The sequence below is a fragment of the Rhinatrema bivittatum genome, chromosome 1, assembly GCF_901001135.1.
Source record: "Rhinatrema bivittatum chromosome 1, aRhiBiv1.1, whole genome shotgun sequence".
In the NCBI taxonomy this organism is placed as follows: domain Eukaryota; kingdom Metazoa; phylum Chordata; class Amphibia; order Gymnophiona; family Rhinatrematidae; genus Rhinatrema; species Rhinatrema bivittatum.
This window is the reverse complement of record NC_042615.1, coordinates 198,708,072-198,725,840: the sequence shown is the minus strand read 5'-3', so window position 1 is coordinate 198,725,840 and position 17,769 is coordinate 198,708,072.

Sequence of the window (17,769 nt, the reverse complement as noted above, 5' to 3'; positions counted from 1 at the left end):
GACACCCACTGGACCACCAGGTACCTGTAAAATGTTTTTGGGGGGGTCAGGAGGGTGGGGGAAGCTAAGGGATTAGTTTTAAAGGATCGGGGTGGGTTTTTTGTTTATAGGCTCGGGCACAGCCGATAAACAAAACCGCAATTGGGCCGGACGAAAAAAAAAAACATGATGTGAATCGGAACCGGAATCCGAACTGATTCCGGTTCCGATTCACATCTCTACAAAGTAAAGAGTAGCAAATCTTCTAGATCGGATGGTATACATACCAGGGTTCTGAAGGAACTAAAAAATGAGATTTCAGAACTATTAGTTAAAATTTGTAACCTATCATTAAAATCATCCTTTATACCTGAAGACTGGAGGGTGGCCAATATAACCCCAATATTTAAAAAGGGCTCCAGTGGTGATTCGGGGAAACTATAGACCAGTGAGTCTGACTTCAGTGCCAGGAAAAATACTGGAAGCTATTCTTAAGATCAAAATCACAGAACATATAGAAAGACATGGTTTAATGGAACAAAGTCAACATGGATTTACCTAGGGAAGTCTTGCCTAACAAATCTGCTTCATTTTTTTGAAGGGGTTAATAAACATGTGGACAAAGGTGAACCGGTAGCTGTAGTGTATTTGGGTTTTCAGAAGGTTTTTGACAAAGTCCCTCATGAGAGGCTTCTAAGAAAATTAAAAAGTCATGGGATAGGAGGCGATGTCCTTTCTAGAGATGTGAATCGTGTCCTCGATTGTCTTAACGATCGATTTCTGCTGGGTGGGGGAGGGAATCGTATTGTTGCCGTTTGGGTGTGTAAACTATCGTGAAAAATCGTTAAAATCATGAGCCGGCACACTAAACCCCCCTAAAACCCACCCCGACCCTTTAAATTAAATCCCCCACCCTCCTGAACCCCCCCCCCCCAAATGCTTTAAATTACCTGGGGATCCGGCGGTGGTCCAGAACGGCGGCGGTCCGGAACGGTCCCCTCAATAGAATCGTGTTGTCTTCAGCCGGCGCCATTTTTCAAAATGGCCACCGGAAAATGGCGGCGGCCATAGACAAAAACGATTCGACGGAGGAGGTCGTTCCGGACCCCCGCTGGACTTTTGGCAAGTCTTGTGGGGGTCAGGAGGCCCCCCCAAGCTGGCCAAAAGTTTCCTGGGAGTCCAGCGGGGTTCCGGGAGCGATTTCTTGCCGCGAATCGTTTTCGTACGGAAAATGGCGCCGGCAGGAGATCGACTGCAGGAGGTCGTTCAGCGGGGGTTCCAGACCGCCGCTGAACGACCTCCTGCACTCGATCTCCTGCCGGCGCCATTTTCCGTATGAAAACGATTCGCGGCAAGAAATCGCTCCCGGAACCCCGCTGGACTCCCAGGAAACTTTTGGCCAGCTTGGGGGGGCCTCCTGACCCCCACAAGACTTGCCAAAAGTCCAGCGGGGGTCCGGAACGACCTCCTCCGTCGAATCGTTTTTGTCTATGGCCGCCGCCATTTTGCGGCGGCCATTTTGAAAAATGGCACCGGCTGAAGACAACACGATTCTATTGAGGGGGCCGTTCCGGACCGCCGCCGTTCTGGACCACCGCCGGATCCCCAGGTAATTTAAAGCATTGGGGGGGGGTTCGGGAGGGTGGGGGATTTAATTTAAAGGGTCGGGGGTGGGTTTTAGGGGGTTTTAGTGTGCTGGTTTTCCTGCCCTCCCCCTTCCCCCGATTTACGATTTTTTAATGATAAATCGGGGGAATTGGTATTGTATCGTGGCCCTAACGATTTTTTGACGATTTAAAATATATCGGACGATATTTTAAATCATCAAAAAACGATTCACATCCCTAGTCCTTTCGTGGATTACAAACTGGTAAATGTCAGGAAACAAAGAGTAGGATTAAATGGTCAATTTTCTCAGTGGAAAAGGGTAAACAGTGGAATGCCTCAGGGATCTGTACTTCGACTGGTGCTTTTCAATATATTGATCTGGAAAGGAATACAAGGAGTAAGGTAATCAGATTTACAGATGATAAAAAATTATTCAGAGTTAAATCACAAGTGGATTATAATAAATTGCAGGAGGACCTTGCAAGACTGGGCATCCAAATGGCAGATTAAATTTAATGTGGACAAGTACAAGGTGTTGCATAAGGGAAAAATAACCCATGCTGTAGTTACAGGATGTTAGGCTCCATATTAGGAGTTACCACCCAGGAAAAAGATCTAGGCATCATAGTGGATAATACATGGAAATCATTGGCTTAGTGTGCTGCTACAGTCAAAAAGACAAACAGAATGTTAGAAATTATTAGGAACTTAAGAGAATGGTGAATAAAACAGAAAATGTCATAATGCCTCACTGTCCCCAAATACAATTAAAAAAAAAGTTAGGCACTTACAATAATTGAAAAGAACATCAAAGCACAGCCTGAGGCAAAAATATCACTTACAATGGCATGTATATTACATTTTCACTCTCTGCTGTGGTGCCAGCCCTGGAAAAAAGCAAAAAAGATGCTTAGAACTCACAACATTATGCCTTTGGTAATTCCTGTTGGGTGTGGGCTTGGCCCTGAGAAAGTTATGAGCAAACTGAATTACAATTACAATACAGTAAACCTACCATCCTAAAACAGCATTAACTGTCAGCACTCAAACAATAACAACCCAACCTGTGAAAACAATAACGATGTAAAATATTACACCAGGTCCTTACACACCAATACACCTTCCATTAGGAAAACAGAAAAAGCCAAGTTACTACAGATCTCTAAACAGAAACAAGTTAGCAGAATCCCTCACCTCTGTCATACCTGTTGAACACAGAGGCTATCTGAAACACAGAATAAAAAGATCATAAAATATACATAGAAATATACAGACAAACACTGGACTCAAAACCACAACAATCAAGACTCTATATTAGTGCAACAATGGAAAAATAGATATATCACCATTCATCATTAAACAAACAATAAAATCAAGAAATATGACTTACAATAATGGCAGAGGACTAAGAAGATGTTGCGCTTGGAGTGGACCCTTGGCCTGGTGCAGGATTGGTACGGCCCTCCGGTCGGACCCAGAGAGCGCCTGCCACTAGGAGGCAGAGCACAGGAGGAGACAGAAGCTAGCTGGAGCTTCACCAATAGCAACCCGGGGTTCCCTCAGGTTGAGCCCTTGATTACCCGGGCTGCCTGGTCTTAGGTGGGCCTCGCAGGGTCTCCTAGAGAGAAAGTTCAAAGAAGTGCCAACCACAAACAAGGGTGCATGGTCGGTGCTCAGACAAGGAAGTCCAGAGGTTGCAGGAGGCCAGAATAGAATGTCCGAGTGTAAAGCGAGAATTAAGGCCAGAGTCTTGGTACGGATGGTCAGCCAGGCAGGGTCGGTAGCAGAGGTCAGTCTGGACGTAATCAGGTCAAGCAGGAGATCGGGTTCCAGGTGGCAGACGAGAGTAGTCAGTGTTCCAGGCAGAGGTCAGGTCAGGCAGCGATCAAGGAGTAGTCAGAGTTCCAGGCAGAGGTCAGGGCAGGCAGCGATCAAAAAGAGTCAGAGTTCCAGGCAGAGATCAGGTCAGGCAGCAATCAAGGAGTAGTCAAGAACAAGCAAAGGTCAGTACCGTGTGATCAGTCCGAAGGGTACTACCAGGGATGGAGAGACGAAGGAGCAGGAGATGTTGGAATGGAGACACAGGAGACGCTGGGACTGGAGACACAGGAGACACTGGAACAGGAGACACAGGAGACACTGGAACTGGAGAGACAGGAGACACTGGAACGGGAGACACAGGAGACACTGGAACAGAGAGACTGGAAAAGGAGACACAGGATACGCAGAAAGGCAAACTTGCTATCACCAAGTGATCGACCCAATTGCCAAGGCAAGGAAGTGAAGTGAACGACTTCCTTTTATACTAGACTCAATCTGGGTACGCCGCGGAGCTAGGGCCCGCCCTTGGCCCTTTAAGAGGGCGGTCAGTCCATGCGCGTGCGCCTAGGAGCAGGGCCAATGTCACAGAGGACACCGAGCCCCGCCGTGAGTCCTGGCTGGATCTGGGAGGAGAGGCGCCAGGGAATGCCACCGCGGAATGCCGTGGCCATGAGGAGCTGGCGGCAGAGGTGAGGGAGGCTGACCCGGGACTGGCTAGTGTGGAGGAAGGGCAGCGGGCTTGGGAGCGGGTCGTGCGTGAGTGGGACACGCAACAGTAGATGTATAGATGAGAGCTCTGGGGTCTTCCCCTCATAGAACTAGTTGCATTGCAGGTTATTTGGGGGAACTTTTGTAATTTTCTGTTATCCATCATAACAGTTGTGAAGAGACGTTTTGCACTCAGAAATGAAAGAGAATTGTAAAAACTATAGAGTAACTTTTGAGAAGGGATGTGCACTTGAGTCCAAAATGGCATCTGAGTCACCGCAGCCTGTATCTGAGAAAGTACTTGTGGCGGTATCAGATGAAGTGATTCTTAGCACCTCTAAGATTGCTTCAGCAACATTAGAGGGTCACTTGTCCAAACTGCAGTCTAATATTGACGAGATTAAAGAGGGCTTGGACTCTCAAGATAGAAGACTGCTGGAAGTAGAAAATCGAGTCTTGGAACTGGAGGACCACATGGTCAAGTGAACTTGCAAATAGCAAGGTTGCAGAAGGAAGATGTGGAGTTAATGGACAAAGTTGATGATTTAGAGACCCGGAATCGCCACAACAACATCGGATTGATTGGGATCTCAGAAGCAGTAAAAGAAAAAGATCTACTGGCTCTATTTTAAAAATGGCTACTGGAGGCACTGGGTTTTAAGGGTATGGTGTGTGTCTGTATTTGTGAATGTGCCCATAGAGTTAGCCCCATTTGGGATAACAATATGAGATGTTATGTTTGATACCAGATAGAAAGAGATTTAAATGTAAGCTAAAAACATGACTATTCAAAAATGTATATAATCTTACTTAAAATCAACAGAATGTAAGAGAATGACAGTATCAAGAAGGACGAGTGATATCAATGAGAAATACAATGTAACAAGAGAGTGAGACAATTTTAATATTAAGAATGATGAGAGCTCTTTGGACTGGAAGCTTGTAGGACAAATGCTATGAAACATGATTTACAATGTAATGACTATTATGTACTAGTTGTTATATTATTTTCCTGTCTTATTTGTTTTATGCTGTTAGTAAGCGGTTTTTAATATGTATTGGAGCATTTCATTCAATATGTGTTAATATATGTTTTAAAAATTATGAATGTTACCTCTGTAAGCCATTGTGATCTTGATATGGAACAACGGTATATAAAATATCTAAATAAATAAATAACTAACAGGCCGATTCAGAAAAACGTGCGGGAGAACAGGCAAGCGACTGCTCGCCCGGCTCACCCACAAGCCACTCTACTAGGTGCGCGTTTCAGGAAGGTGGCCTATGCAAATTAGGGCCCGTGGTAAAAGGAGCAGCGGCTGTCAGCGGGTTTGACAGCCGATGCTCAATTTTTCCGGGGTTGGTTCTCAAACCCGCTGACAGCCACAGGTTCGGAAAACGGAGGCCGGCATAATTGAGCGTCCGTCTTCCGACCTGCAGACCGCAGGCCGATTTTTAATTTTTTTTTTTTAATTTTTACTTTTTTTTTACTTTTGGGACCTCCAACTTAATATTGCCATGATATTAAGTCGGAGAGTGCACAGAAAAGCAGTTTTTACTGCTTTTCTGTGCACATCCCCGGCACCGGCAGAAATTAATGCCAACCTTTGGGCAGGCGTTAATTTCTGAAAGTAAAATGTGCGGCTTGGCTGCACATTTTACTTTCTGCATCGCGCGGGAATAACTAATAGGGCCATCATCATGCATTTGCATGTTGCGGGCGCTATTAGTTTTGGGGGGGTTGGACGCGCATTTTCGACGCGCTATTACCACTTACTGAATAAGGGGTAAAGCTAGCGTGTCGAAAACGCATGTCTAAATGCTGGCTAACAGTGCGCTCCACTGCGCACTGTTAGCCAGTGCGCAGTGGAGCTGCGCACTGTTAGCCAGTGCGCAGTGGAGCTGCGCACTGGCTAACAGTAACTGGCTACTGTAACTGGCTACTGTATCGGCCTGTGCGCACTGCGCACAGGCCGATACAGTACAGTGCGCACTACAGTGCGCACTGTACTGTATCGGCCTGTAACTAACTAAATAAATAAATAAACAATAACAGGCCGAGACCAATAATGGCCTGAATGTTGAATTGGGCAGATAAAGTTAAAATTCTCAATGCTTGCTGTACAAAAGGGCGTATTGAGTACGAAGGCTCCAGAATTTTACTGTTTATTGATTAGATTATTTCTTTAAAGTTGCAGCCCAAATGAAAGGAGCTTTCCCCAATTTATGCAGAACTGCAAAAACATGGGATATGATTTTCTATACTATTCCCTGTTAAATTAAGGATACAACACTACAGCAAAACTCTATTTTTAAGCAGAAATGAGCAGAAGCAATAGTTTCTGCAAGATTTACAAAAACAAAAATGAAAAATTGTAGACTCTGTGGCTGTATCGTGGCAGACTGTTTCTGCAGGCTGAGTTCACATACACTCAGCTGTGTGTTATATTTTCAATGTTAGAGGCCACTGGATATTTTTCACCCTAAAAATATGGTGGCATAGATATAAACCAAGGAAGACACTGAGCGATGGGGCTTATGGCTGGGGAGTGGATGCTCTTTTACAACTGCGCTATGAAGGCCCAGATCCCAGGATTTGAAGATGCAACTCTGGCTCTGGACTATAATGAGGAGCTGATCTGCCCCTTCAACTTCACTGTGACAATGACATTTATATATTTTTTTCTTTCTGGACACAGGGCTTTGAGGCTGAGCTCAAGATTACTGGACTGTGAGCTAAGAGCATTTTTTTTTAGATTGGGGCAATGATTTGGAAACGTTGCCCCCGTAGCTCACTGATATATTAGAAAGGCAATGCTACTGATGCTTCGGAACTTTGAGATGGACATAATAGATGATTGCACACATATCTCATTGCATTTCAGCAGACTGGCTTTTCATAAATTAGATTAGTGATTATTCTGCATGCTACCATATTGCTATTCATTACTTGTTCAGATTGTATGTTTCATGATTGAAGATTTCTTAAGGTTACATGGTTGAATATTTGAAAGGTGTAAGGGAGTGGCTGGATGGGGGGGTGGTGCAATGGGCTTTTCTACTGGCTTCTAGCTGAAAAAGATGCTGGGGGTCAGAAGATGGAGGTCCTTTGGAGCTTTAGACAAGGCAATGGGTTGGCTGTGTTTGGTGTGGATGGTGTTTGCATGGAGTTGGCTGAGTCGGAGGGAAGGGGGAAGGGTAGAGGGGGAAAAGATAGTGGAATTTTCAAGTAGGATGGGAGGGATATACGTGCAGGATTAGGGGGACTGATACTGCAACTTTAACAAAAAGAGTTTGAAAGGAACTCTAACACAGGGTCTACTCTATGTCTGGGTTGGGGGACACAGAGTTCCAATAGGGAAGTTGGCCCATCACTTGAAGGAGTGGAAGGCAGCATTGATTATACTCTACTTCTGGATTATGGGTGATCTAAAAATTGTATCGGTATTCCCCAATAAAAAGAACAAAATTGTTTACCCTGTTAAAGAAGCTCAAAGTACATATCTATTTGCAGGAGACCCATTTATCAGATGATGAGTGCTTTAAATTTAAAAGGGATTGGGGTATGCACCTGTGTTTTTGCTTCATACTCTAGAAGACAGAATGGGGTTGCTATACATAAAGACTGCCCTTTTTCCATAGATAAGATGGTAAAAGATCCAGAAGGGCAGTATTTATTTTTGGTTGGTGAACTATATGGGCGGAAATATAAAATTGCCAATCTATATGCTCCAAATATTTATAACCCAGAGTATTTCTCCACTGTTATTTCTCTTTTGCTGGGATTCCAGGATCATTTCTTAGTACTTGGAGGGGATTTAAATGTGGTTGCTAATAGTGATGAAGATTGCAGGCCAGCCAGAACTCCCTCCTCATTAGAGGGTCATAGGGGAGTTCAATTATTGCAGAGGGAATTGGGTAGTCTGGACATATGGAGACTACTGCACCCTGGTGAAAAAGATTATACATTCTTCTCAAACTCTCAAAAAAGCTATTCCAGGATAGATTATTTATTTGTTTGTTTGTTTGTTTGTTTTTATATACCGGTGTTCGATCTACATATCACATCGGTTTACAAATTATTTATGACAGGTAGAATAGTAGCAATGATAACTAGATGGCATCATTAGGTAAATAGAGGTAGATGGCATTATTAGGTAAATAGAGGTAAACAGCAAACATAGCATAAGTGGGCAGCATAAATAGGCAGCATAAATAGACAGCATAAATAGGCAGCATAAATAGATAGCATAAATAGTCAGCATAACTAGACAGCATAGGTAGCAGCATAAATAGACAGCATAAGTAGGCAGCATAAATAGTGATATTGTGAGGTGGTGGTGGAGGGGTTGCTCTGAGTGTATGGTTATGGTTTGGTTTCTGGTTGGTTCATGTGTGGTGTAGGAAAGGCTTTGCGGAATAACCCCGTTTTAAGAGTTTTTTTGAAAGATTGGGTGGATATATTCTTATCTCTGAGAGATTATTTCCTATAGTTCTAAATGCAACTATGGGAAATATCCTTATTTTAGATCATGCTCCTCTGTTTTTGGTTCTTAAAATCTGAGAAGGTCTTAAGGATTTCCTTTCCTGGCAAATGAGCCCTAGTCTTTTTAAGATCTCATCATTCTGTGATTTTTTGAGACAAAAATGGAAAGAATATAAGGAGTTTAATGATACTCCTGAGATTTCTCTGACACTCTTACGGGAAGCTGGAAAAGCGGTCATGAGAGGAGAAATAATAGCTTATATAGTGGAGGAGAAGAAGCAGAGAGAATCAGAGATCCTGACATTAACTAGCCATTTGCAATTTTTGAAGAGAGACCATGTCTCCTCTCTATCTGTAGAGGTTAAAAAAATTTTGGATGATACCAAAGCAACCTTGAATCACTTGCTGCATGTGAAAACCTTGAGTTCAATTAATTATTATCAATTTTAATTTCATAAATTTGGTAATAAGGCTGGGAAAGTAATGACCAATTTGGTGAAAGGTATCTGGCAAAAATCTTACATTACAGGATTGCAGGATGAGAAAGATTCCCTGATGTCTGACACTAATAAAATTCGGGAGCCATTTAGATCTTATTATCAAGCGTTGTACTCTAAAGGAATACAGAATATTGAGAGGAGAGAAAGCTTTTATGAAAATATCTGTATATTATTTATTTCTGAGACTAAATATTACCTATTTCTATGCTAGCCATTACTCTGGCTTTTCCTCCTCCCAGTTCAAGTACCCCTGTTTATTGTAACTTTTCACTCTCTTCCTCTCTCCTAGCCTATTGTTCACGAAGTTGTTAATGTTAATGTTATTGCACCACTGTTTATTGTAAACCGATACAATATGATTGGTATCATGAGTGTCGGTATAAAAAAGCCCTAAATAAATAAAATAAATATTCCTATTTCACTTTTATCAGAACAGTGGATAGACAATATTAATTGTTCTATCACTGAGGACAAAATCTTTAGAGCCATTGGGCGGCTGAAACTTGGGAAAGCACCTGGGGTAGATGGGCTAGGGCCCAAATTCTACAAACTTCTGAAATTTCAATTGTTACAGCCACTTAAAGATATGTTTAATTATGCAATTTTGCATGGGCTTTTAGTCTTCTGGGATGAATCAAGTAGTTATAATAGTGCTACTGTAAAAGGGAAGAAACTTGTGTCCCCCTCATCTTACAGACCAATTTCTCCATTAAATTTAGATGTCAAATTGCTGGTTTCTATATTAACCTATAGATTGGGGAAGATTTTACCATCACTCATGGATTCTGACCAGACTGGTTTTGTATCAGGAAGATATGGTGGTTAATAATGTCCGCAAGCTGCTAGCAGTGTTATCTGAGGGCGACTTGGAGGGGATTGGTTTTAAGCCTAGATGCTGAAAAAGCATTTGACAAAGTTAACTGTAGGCATGTGCATTTGTTTTCAATGAAATAGACAATGGCAATGAAATTAACTATTTCATCTTGTTTAGGAAGCCCCACAAAACGAAAAGAAAATGACGAAATTTCGGAAAAATGAGTATTTCGTGCTAGTGCGCATTAATTTTAGCTTTTCCTATTTATGGACTTAGTGCGTACTAACATGACTTAGTGCACACTAACTGGGTGTTAGCGCACACTAACTAGAAATGTTACCAATAAGTTAAAAAGTTTCAATTGAGGAGCAGTTTGTTAGCTAGAGGTATGGTTCTGCATTCCCATTGGCTGTCTCCTAAGTTACTTGGTTGTGTTGCCAAGGTTGCAAGGTGGTATTTGTGGAAGGATGGCCAGTGCCTGGTAACAAATGTAAACAGTGATATAATAATACCATCAAGTTCTAGTCAGAATAAGCAAAATCATGTAATGCAAATACATATTTTAAAATTTGCCAATCCCTTTGTATTTTAGGAAAGGGGCCCTGTCATTTTAGGATATGCATACTTTTACTTCCCCTGGTGTCTGTCTGTGTGTTTGGGTGATGGGGCAGTAACTGGTAAGAGGGGAAGTGACTGGGGTGAATATATGGGGAGACAGGTGGGAAAAGGCTGGTTGGGGTGATGACTTTCACTGTTCACCCCCCCTCCACACACACAGCCTGGTGTGTGTGTGGAGGGGGGGTGAACAGTGAAAGAGAGAGAGTAATGGGGTGACTGTATGGGGTGACAAGTGGGAGACTGGAGTGGTAAGAGAGGGTAAATGGGGTGACTGTATGGGGTGACAGATAGGATAGAGACTGGTTGGGGTAGTGACTGGTGAGAGAGAGGCAGCCTGGTGTGTATGGAGATGACTGGTGAGAGGGGGAGTGACTGGGGTGACTGTATGGGGTGACAGTTGGGAGAGAGACTGGCTGGTGAGTGGTGAGAGAAAGGCATCCTGGTGTGGGGGATTGACTGGGGAAAGGGAGAGTGACTGGGATGACTGTAAGGGATGATGGGGGAGAGAGACAGCTTGGGGTGGTGACTGGTGAGAGAGAAGCAGCCTGTTATCTGTGGGGTGGGATTGGTGAGAGGGGAAGTGACTGGGGTGACTGTATGGGGTGACAAGTGAGAGAGAGAGGCTGCCTGGTGCATGTGGGGGGTGACTGGGTTAACTATATAGGGCATCAAGTCGCCCCACACACACTTCAGCTGCTTTCTCTCTAGCCCATTCCAGAACAGATGATTTTTAAGGGGCAACATTTGGTGTGGAGGAGTAAGTACTAGCTGTCGCTGACAAAGTGCTGCTCCTGCTTGGGCTAGCACTACTCTCTGAAGTGCCCACTGTTTCCTCCTCTGCTTCATGTCTAATCTGTCTCTGCCTATAGTGCTCCTGTTCATGGACGTTTACTAAAAGCAGGCCCTTCACAAATATGAGACATTCGGACTGTAGGGCGAGTTTCCCTTTCACACGGGGATCACAGACTGTGGCAAGCATGTATGTGTGGTCTTCTGTTAAAGGTCTTAATCTCTCTTGCACCTGCTTCTGCAAAAAGTCCAGACAATGCAGCACCTCAGCTGTCATTCCCTCTTCCTGTTTAAAGCCTTCCAAATTTTCCTCCTGAAAATTAACTATAGGGATGATGTGTCTCCCATTGTTCTGGTAAAACAAGAGAATAGCAGGGGGAGTGGCCTTGCAATGTCTGCTCATACACAGAAGCTATAGACAATTTTTAGCAATCTCAGCAAATATGTTGAGCTTGGCTTTTTCATGAGTATCAGCATATTCCATCTTGGCTAGAATGATTTGTCACAAAAGATTGCATGAGTCTCAGTTTTAGCCTGTAGAATTTTACCTGAAACCTTGTCCCATGAAATACATAATATAGAAGAACCAAAACTGACTTCCACATTAATATTATTTTATAAATAAAGCTGTTACCCAGGTAGAGAGTCCATCAAGCTAGGTTGAGAGAACATTGCACAAATCTCATCTTTGGGTGAGTTTCCTCACTCCGAGGGTGATCAAATGTTCACAAGAGAGCACTGTTCTGTTCGTATGTCTCACTTTGAATGTCAAAGTGGCCCCTAACCCATACACTAATACCTAAACCTCACCTCGAGTATTGCTTGGATAATTTAGAAAAACAATGTTATACATTTTTAATCATTCAGCTACTTGGAAATATGTTTTCTTTTTATGAGTATGGTTTTACTATTATTATATATCTTGATTTTATTGTTTGATGTTTAATGAGGAATGGTGATGTTTCTGTTTTACCATCATTGCACTGCATTCAGAGTCTGTCTTCTTATGGTTTCCGATTCAATTTTTGTTTGCATGTTTCTAGTTAAACTTTATTGTCTCTTTATTCTGTATTTGGTGAGGATCTGTATGTTCTGTATGTGTGGCTGATGTGAGGTATTCTGCTAGCATGTAGTTTCTGAATAGGATCTATAGCATCTTGGCTTGTTCTGTTATCCTAGTATATTGGTGTTAAAGGGCCTGCTGCAATAGAGTAGGAAGCAATGCAAAGCCGGGAACTATAAAAGCAGCAAACTCACACTCAGTTACAGGTATGGAGAAATGGAGGCAAGCTAAAGTCACAAAAAAGGAATGGGGTGAGCCAAGAGAATGAACCTATGCAGTGTTGGGGAGGTTTTTGTAAGCTGGGCGTTTCTCCTGAAAAGGTCAGCTGGCTGTGGAAACAGTGAGTCTCCTGGAGTGAGGGTGAGAATGGGAATGGGAAGGGTGAGGGTGAGTGCACCTGCAGACTGGGGACTAGCAGCAAGCAAAACATTTTTATATAATCATGTGGCAGTACTAGAGCAGGGGCACTCACTGTGTGAGCATATGAGCAGCAGCAACACAATGATATAATGTGTATTTCAGAGTGTGTGTGTGTGTGTGTGTGTGTGTGTGTGTGTGTGTCTGTCTGTGTGGGTGGGTGGGTGTCTTTGTGACTGAGAGACTATATGTGTGTCTGACACTGGCTGGAAGTGTGGTTGTCACATTACTTGGCAACTGGTTCAAGAGTTGATTGGTTGGCAAGAGACTTTAATACCAGACCATGAATCCAAGATATATATGAGAGATGTAACTAGACTTGCGGGCAGATGGCAACCGATTCCCTGGATGGAAGAGGGCACACAGTTCCATTTGCTCACCTCTGGTCTAGGGTATGTTCTACTACTTAGTTATTTAGGAAAAATGTGACATTTAGACTGGAGATTTTTTGGCTCAATTCTGCAAGGCTCCAGGTCACATGATAAACCTATGAGGGATCAGTTTGCCATGCTTTTAGGGAAATGCTGAAACACATGGTGCAGGGAAAATGCAAAAGGGAGTCAGACAGATACCTTGTGGGCCGGTTTCTTCATAAGGGAGCTGTTCCATCCCCTTTACCCTTTTTTGCTGCCCTTCTCTGTACTTTTTCTAGTACCACTATATCTTTCTTGAGATGTGGCAACTGGAACTGCATACAGTACTCAAGGTGAAGTCACACCTTGGATTAATACAGAGGCATTATAATTATGGCACCTGTGTATAAAATATAATATTCAGAGGATATGTGGTAAAAAGATGGTGGTTTCCACCTAAAGATAATCCTCAAAGGTTTGTGCTGCTGTGATATTGAGAATGTTCCAGTGAGTGAGGTTCAACTAAAGGACAGAGGGTGGTACACAGGCACTTAGTGGACTAACAGCCTGTTGCAGCCCTTTAAAGCATGGATTAACCAATAGGTTATAAAAACCCTAACTACTTTTGGTGTCACAGAGGAAGAAACAAGACGTGGCTGTCACCCTTTCCAGGGGTGATGGGGGGAGAAGCAGGAGTTCAGGCAGAGATACTCTCCCAGTGACTCAGGAAGCCTGAGGGAAAGGAAGATTTGTGTGCTGAAGTTTTGGAAGAGTGATAGAAACAAAAATATTTCAACTGTGGTTGACCCTTGCTTGGACCAGGAGGCAAACTGTGCCTCGCAGGAAGTTGCCACAGAACTCAGTGGATTCCCTGTTTGCAAAAACAGAGGGTTTTTTCTTCCTTGAGTTGATCAGGTTACTGAAAGTAACAAAAATCAGTGTGTATGGACAGTAAGAAGGCCTGGGTAGGCCAAAGAAGGGACTGTGAAGTGGGATATTATTTCTGAGGAAGTAATGAAGCAAGTAATTGAGAACTTTGAAAGGTTTTTCCTTTTCTACTCTTTTTTCATGGTGATTGGTAAACTCTGTGAAATAAACCAGTTTTTCTGGGTGGAGCACAACCTTTTGGAGTGGAATTGGACATTATTTTGTAGAACATGTGTCAATGTGTGTCCGGCCTTCAGGTTTACCTTCCTCCAGCCCACAGCCCAGTAGAGACTGTCCGCTACTTTGGGAGAGCTGCCTTAGTATTCCCCAAGGGTAAGAAGGTGACTCCAAATGGAACAAGAGTTACATAATATTCTGGAGTCTATATTGAATAAGCTGGCTAGCACCGATATACCCACTTAATGAAGAATGGACAAAAATAAGTGGCTACATTCAAACAAGGGAAACATAACCGTATATCTTTGTATATCAGGATATAGCTTGATATGAAAAAGAACATCCAAAAATTTTAAACAGAGGCTGCTACCCAGTGAAGCAAAGAGGATTCATGCAGCCAATCTATTCCTCTCTGTCCCAGATAGGATACCCCTGATTCCAACCGAGGAGGACATTTTAGACACCATAGATGAAGCCGCCATCCTTGGTGTGGGCGGTGTAGACAACTCAGGGTCTGCCATATCAGAAATTAAGCATTAGTGTCCCATTGCCAGCTGATGGTCTGGCCTGTGATTATGCACATATATGATTTGATGAAGACAGAGATGGGAGGTTGGAGGCTGGAGCACAGAGGACCTAGCCTGCATGACCTGGCATGTCTGTGTTCTCAAGTATGAATGGCTTCAAAAATACAGGTTTGTCTATAATCTATGCTAGGGCCATCTAGGCATTCTTAACTGAACTGTGATATAGACTTGTACAGTATGCAGAATGTATAAAGCGTCAGTCAAATCTTGTAGGATTGTCATTAGGATTGTAAGACTTTATTAATGCTGAGCCTTTCATTAGCTAACACATCCAAGAAAGAAATGTATCAGGTGCATTACCTTTTCTAGCAAGCACATGTTATTTTGTGCACTCTAGAAATGTTACCTTTCCCTAAATGCTACCTAAATGCTAAGACTATGAGGACCTAACATTAATGCTATTGGAGCAACTGAAAATTTTAGATACCTGGCTTTGAACTACCTTTCCAGCTATGTGACTTTTAGAGCTGGATAACTGACATCTAAGCTTTTGAATATTTACCCCTCTGTTTTATCCTCAATCCTTCTGAGAACTTTCTAACATTCTATTTGCTTTTTTGAACACCACCACACACCAAGCTGAGGATTTCAACAATATCACAAAAATCCTTTTCCTAGGTGTTTATTCCTAATATACGGGCGGATTTTAAAAACGCAACGTGTGTAAAATCCGGCCTTTACGTGCGTGGCTGGACCGAGCGCATGCCGAGCCTATTTTAAAAAAGACCTGGCCACACACGTAATGGCTGGTACACACATAAGTGCGGACCTTCCTGCAAGGGGCAGGCTGAGGGGCGAGTTCTGGGTGTGGAGGGGTGGGCCGGGACAGCACCATTGTTCACTGTCCTGAAGACCCGGCTCCCGGCGCACGCAACTTACTTCAGTTCAGGGGCTGAAGTAAGATGCTGAAACAAGGTAAAAAAAAACAAAAAAAACTAGCATTTAGGGGATGGGGAAGAGAGGGGAAGGGTAGGAAAGTTGAGGTAGGGGGGTAGGGAACTGGGGAAGGCCAATGATGTGTCGCCGCGTGAATTTTGCTAGACTGTGCATGCGCCGCTCCCAATTTTATAACATGTGCGCAGCGGCACACGCATGTTATAAAATTGCGCGTTCTACCCCATAGAATCCAGCATTGTGTACCAATAGTTGGGTTTATTTTTTCCTGTCTGCATCATTTTGTGCTTATCCTTATTAAATTTAATCTGCCATTTAGATGCACAGTTCCCCAGTCTTGCAAGGCCCTTCTGTGGTTCCTCGCAGTCTGCTTGTGTTTTAACTACTTTGAATATTTGTGTGTCTTCTGTAAATGTGATTAATTCACTTGTTCCTCCCTTTTCAAGATTATTAATGAATAAGTTAAACAACACTGATCCCAATACAAAGCCCTGGGGGACTCAACTGTTTACCTTTCTTCATTGGGAAAACTAACCATTTTGTCTACTCTGTTTTCTGTCTTTTAAGCATATACCAATCCACAGTAAGACATCACCTCCTATTCCATGACTTTTTGTTTTCTCAGAAGTCTCTCATGAGGGATTTTATCAAATGCCTTCTGGAAATCCAAATACACTACATTGATCGGTTCACCTTCATCCACATGCTTGTTCGTAACTTGAAAGACTTTTAATAGGCTAATAAGGCATGACACTTCCCCCCCCCCCCCCCTTTACTAAATCCATCATGGATCTGTTATGGTTATGAGGTGTTGGAGTGGATTCTTGGGTACTGCGGAGATGGCCACTCCCAGGGGGAGGAGCCCCGTGAGGAACCGCAATACTAGGCTAGACTCTATACACGCAGAGAAGTTGTATTTATTGTACAGCTCGATAGTACTGCCCGGGGAGCAGGCAGCAGTGAAGGTAACCCAGTGAAGTAGTCCAGGGATCCTCAGCAGAGGAGACCAGTCTCACACTCGAGTAGGTGATAGCAGGAACAGGTCCTGGATGTAGACACGGAGTGCTGAAGCTGAAGTTGAGACAGACTGAAAGGGTTAGTACTCACTGAAGCAGAAAGCTGTATTGTTAAAGGTCCTGGCAGGCAGCAGTAGTTCAGTGGCAGGCACCAGATTAGGGAGAGCAGGCCCTCGAGGAGCGAGTACACGGTATCCCAAGATAGGTACCTGAAATAGAGCAGAAGGGCCCCCGAGGAGCGGGTGCCCAGGTTAGTGGAGAAATACCCCGAAGGGCAGAGAGAGCTTCCTGCTGCAGCTGGGAAGCGGCAGAGCAGCTTAGACCGGAGGCAATCCAATCCAATCCAATCCTTGCTAACTCAATTTGTTAGAAAACGAAAGGCAGGCTAAATACCAGGATGTGATGACGTCACTCGGAGGGGACGACCCTGAGGTTCCCACCATGACTTGGATAAAGATGTGGGTGGCGTGCACGCACGCACCCTAGGAGGCCCTCAGGAAAATCATGGCAAACACCGTCGCCGTTGCCGATCCGGGGACACAGGAAAGAGCGGAATGAAGACGCGACAGCAGCCATCTTCCCAGGATAGGGTCATTGCACTCCTACAGGGGGGAGGCCCAAGAGAAGGAAGTAAGGTGAGGCACAGAGGTCGAAGCCATCTGAGACCAACGGACACAACAGGATCTTCCCAATTAAGCTATGTTTGTCCCAATACCCAGTAATTTTGTTCTTAAAAATAGCTTCAACCATGTTACCTAGGATAAATGATAGATGCACCAGAATGTAGACCTTTAGGTCACTCCTGGAGCCATTTTTTAATACTGACACTACATTTGCAACACTTTATTCCTGACATACAGTGGCACATTTGAATGATAGTTAAAGGTTACCAATAACAGGTCTGAAATTTTGTAGGAGTAACTAGTGTGGCATTATTGTTATGAATAGTCTTTAACTTCAATTAATGACAAAAATTACTTTTCTTTCACACCTTATCAATCCCATATTAAAT